At 40.0% G+C, this 12,653-nt stretch overlaps 1 pseudogene; it reads left to right on the top strand.

Annotated features, from left to right (window-relative positions):
- Window positions 1–758: 758 nt before the first annotated feature.
- On the top strand, window positions 759–12,396 carry LOC101130401 (ubiquitin-protein ligase E3A-like; annotated as a pseudogene).
- Window positions 12,397–12,653: the final 257 nt, after the last annotated feature.

Here is a 12,653-nt window from a genome sequence, read left to right as displayed (position 1 = left end):
TTTTAAATCTTTTTAAAAGCAGACTATTCACCTCATTTTTATTCCTCCAGCTAAACATCTTCTTCCTGTGCCCTGTCAGCTCTGTGCCCTAATTGTACCTCTGTTCTTCAAAATATCCCCGGACCATCTGGCAGGGTCCAAGGATATTTTTTATAGATTGTCTAAACAGGAGGAGAGAAGCCTTGGGATTTCCCTCGAGGTCAGAGTGTGTGATCAGCTATGCTAAGTGCCTCAAGAGACTCTTGCAATTTCAGGGGATTCATGGGTCCCAGGAGAGGGATGTACCATGAGGTCAGTGGGTCACAGAACCTTTCATGGAGGGAATGACATGTGCCTCAAAGGACATGGACGATTTAATTGAACAGAGGGGAGGGAGCGTTTTCCAGGTAGGGGCCTGGGATAAAGTGGAAAGTAGGAATCTGTAGTGTTTAGGGTCCAGAACCTATTTAGAACTGACTTCATGCATGCAATTCTAGTTATCTGATTTGAGTCTTTCTCAAAATGTGACTGGTATTTATTTATAGGATAGTGCTGTAGCCAACGTTCTTGGAGTAAAAGTGATTGTATTGAGAAATCTGGGAAACTCAGGCAGGGATATATATTCTTAATCCTTTTTAATTAGAAGCCCCTGAGGAGACACAGCTGTCTGAGCCCTCTATTCACCTGCAGATTAAATGAGACAGGTATTAATTGACAATTTCTCTTGTCCTTGGTTAAGAAGCCTATTTCATAGAAGAACATAATGAAACATCTGCAAGATGGTATGGATTGCAGTAGTTTACTCTGATTACGCTGTGAGTGTGCACAGAGAAAAAGAAGCAGCACAAGGTAATGCAGACGGGCCTCAATCCCAGGAATTTATTATTTGAGCAATCTGCAGTAAAACTTGCTCCTAATAGTGAAAGAGTAGATGGTACCTTTTTAAAAACAATTTGCAAATTTTTCTTTTTGCACATTTTGAATTAAACCCCAATAAATTTGTCTGCACTGGGTATGGAAGAGCATGGAATGGCTGAGCATAAGTTGTCATGGTCTTAGGTACAGTGTTCAGTAACTGGTTAATTAATAATTGACACAGAGTCCTTGAGTGGGAAATTCCATGAATTGTGGAGAATCTTGGAAGACACTGTTTACACAGGATGACTTATTGTACATCTTTTCTTAGCATATGTGGAATTCCATGATTAGTGTCTCACTCTTCTGTGTCTGCCACATTTTCTACTTTTTTGTTTGTTTGTTTTTGTTTAAGACAGGGTTTCACTCTGTAATCTAGGCTGGAGTGCAGTGGGGGGATCTTGGCTCACTGCAACCTGTGCCTTCCGGGTTCAAGCGATTCTGGTGCCTCAGCTTCCCGAGTAGCTTGGACTACAGGTGTGTGCCACCACATCCGGCTAATTTTTGAATTTTTTTTCGGTAGAGACAGGGTTTTACCATGTTGCCTAGGCTGGTCTCAAACTTCTGATCTCAAGTGATCCACCCACGTTGGCCTCCCAAAGTTCTGAAATTACAGGCATGAGCCACTGCACCCGGCCACATTTTCTAGTTTTCTTGTGCTTCCTACTGAAATAAAATCTCTTTTAGTGGATGATGCAGCTTTAGCTATTATCATTCATTATCATCTCAGAAGGGATTAGCTGACCATGGCAAATTGATAATAAAAGTGCACATCCTGTAAACACAGGTGGAAGGAGACACAAGCATCCAGGAAAGAGAGACCCAGGGAGCCCAGTGTCACAATTTGTCCCAGGGCAGTGACTTGTAAATGTCTAACTGGGGCTCTACGTATCCTATCAATGGTTGGATGGTCAGCTCAGGCACTTTGGTTGCTGGCAACAGAAGCTACCTCTAGCTAATAACAGGGAGAGAAAAATAAAGGAATGTAATGGGAGGATATGGGATAGCACACAAAACCGAAGAAAAAAATAAATAAGCAATAAGTGGGACAAGCATGTGGGCAGAGTGAGGAGAATAATGGACAGTGTCTGTGAGCATCACTTTTGGGATAAATCTGCTCCAAATGTTTTCTGTCTTTGAAGTTTGCTGCACAATATTTGAATCCTTGTTGGGGACAGGGAGAATCCGACCTAGTTTATTGCCCCTGAATCAGGAAAGGGGAGGCATCCTAAATGACAACTCCATCAACACCACCAGCGAGGAGGAGGGTGATTTTCCACAGGAGGGCAAGATGTTGCCCCCAAATCAAGTGAGATGGGCTTTGGGCTCCTCATAACAATAGATGTCATCTCCAGGTAGCTAGAAGTTTTCTAATGCTTTCTAAGTGGGAGAAACAAATTTTTTTTCTATGCACTTTCAATATAAACATCAAAGCTTCCAAACAATTTTTGTCAAGACTTAAACATAGGGGCACTTGTAAACAGGGTAATAAAAACTAAAGAAGAGGGGACAATTGGTAGAGGCTGCAGATGAGTCTGAAGTCCCGTTTGGAGATTCATGACTTTATTTTCATTCTGAAATATTAAAGGTAAGTGATATACAATGATCTCAGAATTTCTGAGAGGAATTTATGTAAGATTGTACATAAAGCCAATAGAATATGGTACAGAAAATCTGGACTTTTGGAGGGGTTTATAAACTCAGGTTTTTTTTTTTTTTTTGCAATTCTTTCCTTCATAATGTGGAAATAACCAAATCTCTTAGGGTTGTTTAAGGTACCTGAAGCTCTTGGTGTATATTAAGACTTAATAAATGCTAGCTTGCTTCTCTCCCACTGTGTGTTTATGTATATGTTCCTCTTTATATATGAATCATATATACTAACGTAGTTTTCCTTTCCCTGTAATGAACTGAAAACAAATGATCTTCTCCTCAATTCTATTTTTCTTCTTTGTAGCTGATGTTGGTAATAGGAGTATATAGCCAACAAGCTCGTCCCTATCCTGAGGTTCATATTACAAGATACAATCATTTTTCCCTTGGCGGTAGATGAGGCAATTTATATCTCTGGTTGTCTTAAGCATCTCCTACAGCAAGTCAGCTATAGTTTAAAGTCAAAATGAAATCCTCCATGGATTTGAATCATAGCTAGAAGCAAGACCATCAAGTTAGGAGTGCTTGATTGAGCAAAGTGGAAAAAACAAAAAAAGCTTACAACACCTAAATTACAACAAATGGTAGTAATATGTCATCCATGGCAACTTCAGTATTCTCAAATTTTTTTTATTTGCTCAACCAATTCCACATATTGAAATGGCTTGATGGGGTGAGTCTTCCTAATTTTTATTTTAAATGGGGCTGAAAGTAGAAACTGTTATAGAAATAAACAAGAAGCTGTTTAAGGAGACAACCAGAGGGAGAAGGCAGCAAATAATCTTGGAACATGTAGGAGAAAGAGCAAGTCATCTTGCAAAATACAGTAAGAAAAGTCTACCATCCCCGCCCCAGCCCAAGGGAGAGAGTAATCCAGGGTACCCAGAACATGGAAAAGGAGCTTCAAAGTCAACCAGAACAAAATTGGAATTCCAGCCTTGCCACTTTCTAGTTGCTGATCAACTTTAGAAACATGTCTTAGCCTCTTTGATTTTCATTGTTCTTATCTGTAGGATAAGGCTAAAAAATATCTCCATTTGCGGGACTCCTGTGAGGATGAATTGAGAATGTAAAGCACTTTGGAGTGGTTGGAACATACAAAACATTTGACAAATGATGTAGTGTTATTGTCTTAATATATTTAATACAATATATATTCTAAGATATATTGAAATATGCATGCATTAAGATTTGACCTGAAAAATGGGTAATTATGCTTTATTATGTGAAAGTTAATAATCTTACAATAATTATGAATAGTAATCATATTCTTTTTTTTTTTTTTTTTTTGAGACAGAGTTTCACTCTTGTTGCCCAGGCTGGAGTGCAATGACGCGATCTCGGCTCACCGCAACCTCCGCCTCCCGAGTAGCTGGGATTACAGGGATGCGCCACCATGCTTGGCTAATTTTGTATTTTTAGTAGAGATGGGGTTTCTCCGTGTTGGTCAGGCTGGTCTTGAACTCCTGACCTCAGGTGATCCACCTGACTGGGACTTCCAAAGTGCTGGGATTACAGGCATGAGCCACTGTGCCCGACCCATACTAATTCTTACATAAAAATACTGAAACTTGAGGGTGATACAGCATAAGAAAAAACATAGGTTTGGGGTCAGAAAGTTTTCAGTTTCTTCTGATTGGTGGCTGAGATGTTTGAATAAGTCACTATAACTTGCTGAATTTCAGTGTCTTTATCCATAGAGGGGATAATAACGCTTACTCTTTAGAGTTTTGGGAGGATTATAAAACAACTAATGAATATTGCCTGGCATATGGTAAACAAAAGACACCTGTTCTCTTCCCTTTTTGGTATTATTCTGAGACTACTATATAATCCTACTATATCTCATAGTCACCTTAGAATACAGATAGAATATAGAGTCTCAAAATCTCACAGCTAGCATATAATATATTGGAATCATCAAATATAAATATAAAATTGAACCTGGTGAATATTCAAACTCTGCTAACTGATGCATCAGGGCTTCTGATGTGTCAGAAGTAAGTAAGTAAGTTGCTAGGTAATTTCTGTAGTACTAGGCCCTTACTACCTTAGAACAGAGAGGCCATTCCTTTGAGGCAGTTTTAATTGTCAGAAAGTTCTTAATATTGAACTGAAATCTCCTCCTGGCAATTTCCCTTCAGTGGCTATAGTTCTAGATGCTGATCATATTCACATCACAGCCGTTTGTGTATTTTAAGTCTGCTGTCTTAGAACAGCACCTGGCCGATGGTAGGTATTCAGCAAATGTTTCCTCAGTGAATGAATGAGTGGACGAATGGGACAAGAAATGAGAACCATTTTACAGTGTGAGTGCTTTACTGCCTATGCTGAGAATGTTAGCACAATTTCTTTTGCACAAAATGGTAATATATTGTATCAGTCATGGTACAATAAAGACAGGAGAACCATTACGAGTTTTATAGAATAAGGGATTTATCATAGGAATAAAGCCTTATACCATTATGGAAGGGGCTGGAGAAGTATAGTTTACAAGGAGGGGTTGGAGGATCAGAGAAATGTCTATAACCGTGCCTTCTGAAATGCTCGTGCAAGTGGACAAGGGCAGAGTTCACAAAGGAATGTGGGAAGGCAGGGGCAGCAGCTGAGGAATGAAAGTGGGAAGGAGCCTGGGAACCCTGTTGTTGCCTTTGCATCTGGTTATGGGCCTGGAAAGATTGTTGGCCCGTGTGTTCAGGCTCTCCAGAGAAAAAGAACCAGTAGGATCTATCTGCCTGCCTGCCTATCTATCTATCCATCTATCCGTATATCATCTATCTGTATATCATCTATCTATCTGTCTATCTATCTCCATCTGTCTATCATCTGTTTATTATCTATCTATCCATCCATCCACCCATCTTTCTATCTATGGAATTGCCTCACGTGATTACGACGGCTGGGAAGTCTAAAATCTGCAGGGGGACTGGCAAGTCTGAGATCCTGGAGAGCTGATGGTGCAGATAAAGGCTGAAGGCAGTCTGTTGGAGAAGTTCCTCTTGCTCAGGGAGGCTGATCTTTTTGTTCAGTTCAGGCCTTTAACGTATTGGATGAGGCCCACCCACATTGTGGAAGGCAATCTACTTTACCTAATAGTTCACTGATTTAAATGTTAATTTCATCTCAAAATGCCCTCTGAGTTGACACATAAAATTACCTATCACAGTCAGCAAAGCTTGCAGTCAGGAAGAAGAGCTAGATACAGAGGAGGGAAAACATGAATGAGGGCTGGAATCTGCCAGCACTTCTGCTTCTATCCCTTGTTGCAGTAACAATGATGGTCTTTGAAGAGTCAATGGCTGCCGTTCACTTCTGCCTTCCAAATCTTGCTCAGGTTTCCCAGAAGATAATTCTGGGAATCATAGTGCTAGTAGACCAGTTGGCATGCATAAAACTACGTAGTCAACCCATTGTTAACTTGGCACCATATATACCTTTTTAACATATATTTAACTTTCTAACTTGATGCAACCACCCCCCAAACAACCTAACACCTGCTAACCTTCTTGCCGCAAAAGGATACAAAGTCTCATGTGTCATCTAATCCATCTCTGGGTGATGTTATTACCCTTTTTTTTAATTATTATACTTTAGGTTCTAGGGTACATGTGCACAACGTGCGGGTTTGTTACATATGTATACATGTGCCACGCTGGTGTGCTGCACCCATTAACTCGTCATTTACATTAGGTATATCTCCTAATGCTATCCCTCCCCCCTCCCCCTACCCCATGACAGGCCCCAGTGTGTGATGTTCCCTTTCCTGTATCCAAGTGTTCTCATTGTTCAATTCCCACCTATGAGTGAGAACATGCAGTGTTTGGTTTTTTGTCCTTGCGATAGTTTGCTGAGAATGATGGTTTCCAGCTTCATCCATGTCCCTACAAAGGACATGAACACATCCTTTTTTATGGCTGCATAGTATTCCATGGTGTATATGTGCCACATTTTCTTAATCCAGTCTATCATTGATGGACATTTGGGTTGGTTCCAAGTCTTTGCTATTGTGAATAGTGCCGCAGTGAACATACGTGTGCATGTGTCTTTACAGCAGCATGATTTATAATCCTTTGGGTATATACCCAGTAATGGGATTGCTGGGTCAAATGGTATTTCTAGTTTTAGATCCTTGAGGAATTGCCACAGTCTTCCACAATGGTTGAACTAATTTACAGTCCCACCAACAGTGTAAAAGCGTTCCTATTTCTCCACATCCTCTCCAGCACTGTTATTACCCTTTAAGCTGCATCACACTTTTCCTTTGATATCTTGTAACCTGAATACTGAGATAAAAGACTAACCAACTATTAACACATCTGATGATCAATACTAGCTTAATGAGAGAAGGGGAAGAAAGGAACATAATTGGTTAATATATACACAGATATTTATATGAAAGTAAGAAAAACAATAGCCAGAATTACTAGTCTTTGTTTTTATAACTGGACAGACAGGCTTAACTGGTGTTATAATTTCCTTCTTCCTCTGCCCATTCCTGCTGGTCATCGTTCTTTCCTAGCGCAATAACTAAAAGTTTAATTCCTTATTATGTAATATGATATAACTAGCTATAACTTCCCTGCCAAGTGTTGTCCCTAAGCTGGTGTCATAACTAAGTTTCCCAAAGGTTATTCAGTTGTTCTTTCAGACTGGTGGCTGATTGGCAGCATGGTAAGACTAGTCAATACTATACATGTGAGCTTATTGTCATATTTTATGTGATGGAATATGATCTCCTGGTTTGGAAACAAGGCTGTGTGTGACACTTTGATAATTAATGAGGCCGTCTCTGAGTCTACAAGCACTGCTTTTGGCAGAAGCGTTGTAGGCAGGGAAGACACATTTACATGCAGAGTAAGTGTCTTTTCCAGTGGGAACAAACCACTGCCCCTTCCATGATGCCTCCAGGTTACTAGAGGATTCTCTCAGGTAGTGAGGCTACATCAGAGATTCAGGGCTGGCCTCTGCTGCTGGCAGATTGAGCACTCAGCAGTGGCTGGATTGGATCCACCTTACTGAGTCCATGTATACCCTTCAACCCTGCCACTGTGACCAATTGATTAATGAGGTTGTTGGGCAAGAAGTGGGATGATGTGGAAAAGAGCCAAATGGATATCCACATGCTAGGTCATCTTGTCCATGTTATTAATAAGATCCGCCTCTGCTGAGATAGCTCTTCAGTGAACAGTCACATGGAATCTGAACATTTTTACATGGTGGGCATTCAGAGAACTCCATTTATATTCCCCTTCTCAATAACTATTTTGTCATTTTTTCTAATCATGTTTCTCCCCCCTACCCCCGCCCTGGCAGACTCTGCCCAATCAGTCAAATATTAAGCTACTTCTCATAAATCAGTGTAGATCTCTATCTGCAGGGAGAATTTCACTTCCTATTGTCCCTCACAGCCACACCTGGGTGGGGCTGTGGTGCTATAGTTGTCTGTTTTTGAGTGATGCTTGCATATCATACAGAAGCATCTGTAAATCAGGCCTAACATTTTCTTTTTCAGTCAACTGATTATGAGGTACTTCCCACAAGACTACTTCTATTGTTACATGAAAATCACCCTCTATGTTTAGTAGCTTAAAAGAATAACAGTTTTATTTGTTTTGCTATTCTGTGGATCAGGAATTCACAAGGTGCATAGTGGGAACAGCTTGCCTCTGCTCCATGTGATATATGCTGGACTGGACCACATCAGATGACTGACTTGGGATCATTATGTCTGGGGCGTCAGTTCTCACTGTCACTTGCACTCTGATTCTCCTTCACATCCTCTCCTTCTCTTTGTGTCATCCTCACATCATCCTTCTGGAAGAATAGCTGTACTTTGCTGGCTGTGCAGAGCTCCTAGTGGCAACAAAGCAGGGATGCCAGCCCTTCTAAAGGCTCAGTTCCAGAGTTGCAAAGCATCACCTCCACTGAATTCTAGTATTTATTAAGTAACCTGCTTTATTCAGCCTCAATTGAAGGGGCAAGAGCTACACCAGGTCAAGAATTTTGGGAGTCATAATTCTTTGAGAACTGCAACTGACTAGTATATGTACTTTTGGAATTTTTTTAAAAGAAATTTTTGTTGCCTATATAAAAATCATAGCCTGGGCTGGGCGCTGTGGCTCATGCCTGTAATCCCAGCACTTCGGGAGGCTGAGGCAGGTGGATCACAAGGTCAGGAGTTCGGGATCAGGCTGGTCGACATGGTGAAACCCCGTCTCTACTAAAAATACAAAATTAGCTGAGTGTGGTGGTGGATGCCTGAAATCCCAGCTACTTGGGAGGCTGAGGCAGGAGAATCGCTTGAAATCAGAAGGTGGAGGTTGCAGTGAGCCTAGATTGTGCCACTGCATTCCAGCATGGGCAACAAGAGGGAAACTCCGTCTCAAAAAAAAAAAAAAAAATCATAGCCCAATAGCTCTAATTTGTATACAGAGGGATAACGTTTACAGCAATATTCAGGATTTCTCCTAACATCATAGAAATACATTGATAGTGATAGCTCTTGACTGAAAGACAAATTCATTCTCTTGTTTCTCTGTTGGAAATACCACAGAAATAGTAAATGAAATGTCCCCAGCCGTGGTCAACGTATTTTTCCTGCACTGTTCATTGGCTGTTATCAAACCTTTAGAATAAACTTGTTCGGCAAGTTTATTGGGCATTGCTTGGTGTCCCAAATTGCTAGCTGATTATTTTAAAATCTGATCTTGTGTTTTTCTTTCTCTTCACCACTTGTGACCCTGTAGCTCTTTGGCCATTTAAACTAAGCCACAAATCTTAGACTGTCAGTGAAGGGGAGACCAGAAAGAACACAGTGTGAACAGAGTCAAATCCTTGGCTTTTTGTTCTAAAATAAGCTTTTATAATTCTTAGTAGAGCGATAGCATGTTGTATTTGTAAAATCTGAACTTTTTAGGGAAGAAAATATGTGGGGCTTTAAGTCAGCTATTGCTTGGAGGATAAAGAATGTAGAACTTATCTTTTAAACAACAGAATAGAAGATGATGTGTACTAAGAGCAGTTACCCTCCAAAAAGACTTAAGTACAACCACTTTGGAAAACTGGCAGTTTCTAATAAAGCGAAACATTCATCTACCCTTTGACCCAGCATGTTTACACCTTATCTAGGGACACATAGTGCTAGTAGATCAATTTACCCAAGATAAATAAAAATATATGTCCAAAAATATTTGCATGTAAACATTCATAGCAATTTTATTCATAGTAGTAAAAAGTTGGGAATAATCTAAATGTCTATTAGGTGACTAGATAAACTGTAAAATTTTCATATAGATTTTAAAGATGTGACTTACTTAACAGAAGAGAAGGTATATGAAATTACTGAATTATGTAGAGAAAGAGAGGATTATTCCCCCTTAACTGTGTTATTGGAAGAGTTTTTTCTAGTGCTGAGGCATTGGTAGAGAGCTTCCGGAAAGCTAAACAACACACCAAGGAAGAACTGAAGTCTCTTCAAGCAAAGGATGAAGAGAAGAATGAAAATGAAAAGGCAAAAGCTGCATGTTCTGCTGCTGCTATGGAAGAAGACTCAGAAGCATCTTCCTCAAGCACAGGTGATAGCTCACAGGGAGACAACAGTTTGCAAAAATTAGGCCCTGATGATGTGTCTGTGGATACTGATGCCATTAGAAGGGTCTACACCAGATTGCTCTCTAATGAAAAAACTGAAATTGCCTTTCTCAATGCACTTGTATATTTGTCACCTAACGTGGAATGTGACTTGATGTATCACAAGGTATACTCTCAAGATCCTAATTATCTGAATTTGTTCATTATAGTAATGGAGAACAGAAATCTCCACAGTCCTGAATATCTGGAAATGGCTTTGCCATTATTTTGCAAAGCAGTGAGCAAGCTACCCCTTGCAGCCCAAGGAAAACTGATCAGACTGTGGTCTAAATACAATGCAGACCAGATTCGGAGAATGGTGGAGACATTTCAGCAACTTACTACTTACAAAGTCATAAGCAACGAATTTAACAGTCAAAATCTAGTGAATGATGATGATGCCATTGTTGCTGCTTCGAAGTGCTTGAAAGTGATTTACTATGCAAATGGTAGTGGGAGGGGAAGTGGACACAAATCACAATGAGGAAGATGATGAAGAGCCCATCCCTGAGTCCAGTGAGCTGACACTTCAGGAGCTTTTGGAAGAAGAGAGAAGAAACAAGAAAGGTCCTTGAGTGGACCCCCTGGAAAATGAACTTGGTGTTAAAACCCTGGATTGTCAAAAAGCTCTTATCCCTTTTGAAGAGTTTATTAATGAACCACTGAAAGAGGTTCTAGAAATGCATAAAGATTATACTGTTTTCAAAGTAGAAACAGAACAAATTCTCTTTTATGACATACCCCTTTTTAGTGTATGCTGTCACAAAGAATTTGGGATTATATTATGACAATAAGATTCCCATGTACAGTGAACGAAGAATCACTGTTCTCTACAGCTTAGTTCAAGGACAGCAGTTGAATCCATATTTGAGACTCATTGTTAGATGTGACTATATCATAGATGATGCACTTGTCCGGCTAGAGATGATCACTATGGAAAATCCTGCAGACTTGAAGCAGTTCTATGTGGAATTTGAAGGAGAACAAGGTGAGGGAGGTGTTTCCAAATAATTTTTTCAGCTGGTTGTGGAGGAAATCTTCAATCCAGATATTGGTGTGTTCACGTACGATGAACTTACAAAATTGTTTTGACTTAATCCATCTTCTCTTTTCTTTCTTTTTCTTTCTTTTTTTTTTTTTTAGATGGAGTCTTGCTCTGTTGCCCAGACTGGAGTGCAGTGGCATGGTCTCTGCTCACTGCAAGCTCCACCTGCCGGGTTCATGCCGTTCTCCTGCCTCAGCCTCCTGAGTAGCTGGGACTACAGGTGTGCGCCACCACACCTGGCTAATTTTTGTATTTTTAGTAGAGACAGGGTTTCACCATGTTAACCAGGATGGTCTCAATCTCCTGACCTCATGATCTGTCTGCGTCAGCCTCCCAAAGTGCTGGGATACAGGCGTGAGCCACCACACCCGGCTAATCCATCTTTTCAAACTGAGGGTTGGTTTACTCTGATTGGCATAGTACTGGGTCTGGCTATTTACAATAACTGTATACTGGTGTACATTTTCCCATGGTTGTTTACAGGAAGGTAATGGGGAAAAAAGGAACTTTTTATCACTTGGGAGACTGTCACCCAGTTTTATATCAGAGTTTAAAAGATTTATTGGAGTATGAAGGGAATGTGGAAGATGACATGATGATCACTTTCCAGGTATCACAGATCTTTTTGGTAACCCAATGATATATGATCTAAAGGAAAATGGTGATAAAATTCCAATTACAAATGAAAACAGGAAGAAATTTGTCAATCTTTATTCTGACTACATTCTCAATCAGTAGAAAAACAGTTCAAGGCTTTTCGGAGAGGTTTTCATATGGTGTCCAATGAATCTCCCTTAAAGTACTTACTCAGACCAGAAGAAATTGAATTGCTTATATGTGGAAGCCAGAATCTAGATTTCCAAGCACTAGAAGAAACTACAGAATATGACGGTGGCTATACCAGGGACTCCGTTCTGATGAGGGAGTTCTGGGAAATCATTCATTTACGGATGAACAGAAAAGACTCTTCTTGCAGTTTACAATGGGCACAGACAGAGCACCTGTGGGAGGACTAGGAAAATTAGTGATGATTCTAGCCAAAAATGGCCCAGACACAGAAAGGTTACCTACATCTCCTACTTGCTTTAATGTGCTTTTACTTTCAGAATATTCAAGCAAAGAAAAAGAGAAGTTGTGGAAGACCATCACATGTGAAAGGATTTGGCGTGCTGTAAAACAAAACAAAACACAAAAAAGGAAGAAAAAAATTTTTAAAAAATTTAAAAATATAACAAGAGGGATAAATTTGTGGTGGTGATAGTGTCCCAGTACACAAAGGCTGTAAGAAAACCACAGTAGTCACCTATTGTCTGTGACTCCCTTCTTTACTGGGGACATGTGGGCCGGAACAGCAGATTTCAGCTACATATATGAAGAAATCCTTTATTATTATAATTTTTTTTGAGTGAAAGCGTTACATATTCTTTCACTT

Source organism: Gorilla gorilla, chromosome 22 (assembly GCF_029281585.2).
Source record: "Gorilla gorilla gorilla isolate KB3781 chromosome 22, NHGRI_mGorGor1-v2.1_pri, whole genome shotgun sequence".
Taxonomy (NCBI): domain Eukaryota; kingdom Metazoa; phylum Chordata; class Mammalia; order Primates; family Hominidae; genus Gorilla; species Gorilla gorilla.
Note: the sequence above shows the minus strand (reverse complement) of the source record. Positions and strands in the feature narration are given on the sequence as shown.